At 38.3% G+C, this 1,177-nt stretch overlaps 1 protein-coding gene across 2 annotated transcripts in view; it reads right to left on the bottom strand.

Moving 5' to 3' along the window:
• Positions 1-1,177, bottom strand: part of KLHL15 (kelch like family member 15) — a 34,700-nt gene that overhangs the window by 30,607 nt on the left and 2,916 nt on the right. The gene's annotated exons all lie outside the window — the stretch shown is intronic.

Below are 1,177 nucleotides of genomic sequence, written 5' to 3'. Positions count from 1 at the left end.
AAAAAAATATTGTCTCGTGCTACTTTCAACTGCCAACTGCTATCCTACCCAGAGTGATGCTGGATCCAGAAAACGCCATACTTGCAAATTAAAGAGAGAGTGTAAACCTTATTAGGGATAAAAATAGAATTAAGTTCTGGGCTATAAAACTCCTCACAACCTCTGTAGCCTGTGGCAGACAATTTCATTCAACAATCTCAAAGTGGCTGACTTTGAGTTTTCCGATGCAAAAGGAAATTACAACAACAGACTAACTTCATGGGCGGGAAGACTGCATAAATTAATTTTAATTTAAAACTGGGAATTCTTTCTTGTACACGGAAATATTTGTCAAACTCTGTACCAAATTGCAAATAACCATGTAACTTAAGCCATTAGGAAGACTCTGGACTCTTCCAGCCTCCAGGTTGGCACCTACTATCCAAGTTACATCACTGTTGAGGTATGTTTAGCATTTAGTCATCCTATAATACAAGAAATCTTATAAGAAAAAAACCCACCCTGCTTCAAGGCAATTTTCCATCTGAAGATTTTTAACTAATTTGATACTACAAGTAGAAATCATCCAAAAGTGATGTCATGGAAAACAGCTTCCTTGGTCTTTAGAGATTGGATCCAGGGAGAGTTCTAGGAAAAGTCTCTACTGGGGAATCAAACGCCAAATCCTGTATATCACATCGTAACATGAAATCGCAAATATACACTGTAATGTCAGCAATGTAGTACCGTAAGAACATCTAGAGCTAAACTCAATCTCTTAAGACGGTCTTGATGTTTTAGGATAGAGATTTCCTGGGGGGAGAGAGGCTCTCAATAAAATCCCCGGTGCCAAATCATAAAGTTCCTGGATCCTATCAAGAGATATAGGATAAAAAAATTTTATCGGTTATTTGTCTCACTGATTTCAGCTGGATGAGCTTTAAAATCGATTTTAAAAAGCCAACAACAACAAAAACTGCGGCAATCGCTTGCTTTTTCTCTAAGTTGTCTTTATCCCCATCTTTCTCATTATCAAATTCTGGAAATGTCTTCCACTTGTGGACCAACAGCAATACTGTACAGCAGCAAGCATGGCGGTGATGAACTAAAAAACACCTCTATCGTGATTCCGACAAAGGCAGTAACAATCATTCCTATTACCCTTCCCCAGATTTACCCTCCTACTCCAAGTACATGG

This window comes from Echinops telfairi, unplaced genomic scaffold (genome assembly GCF_000313985.2).
Source record: "Echinops telfairi isolate 266 unplaced genomic scaffold, ASM31398v2 ScPeMD7_53;HRSCAF=182, whole genome shotgun sequence".
In the NCBI taxonomy this organism is placed as follows: domain Eukaryota; kingdom Metazoa; phylum Chordata; class Mammalia; order Afrosoricida; family Tenrecidae; genus Echinops; species Echinops telfairi.
This window is presented reverse-complemented; position numbering and strand designations above follow the sequence as displayed.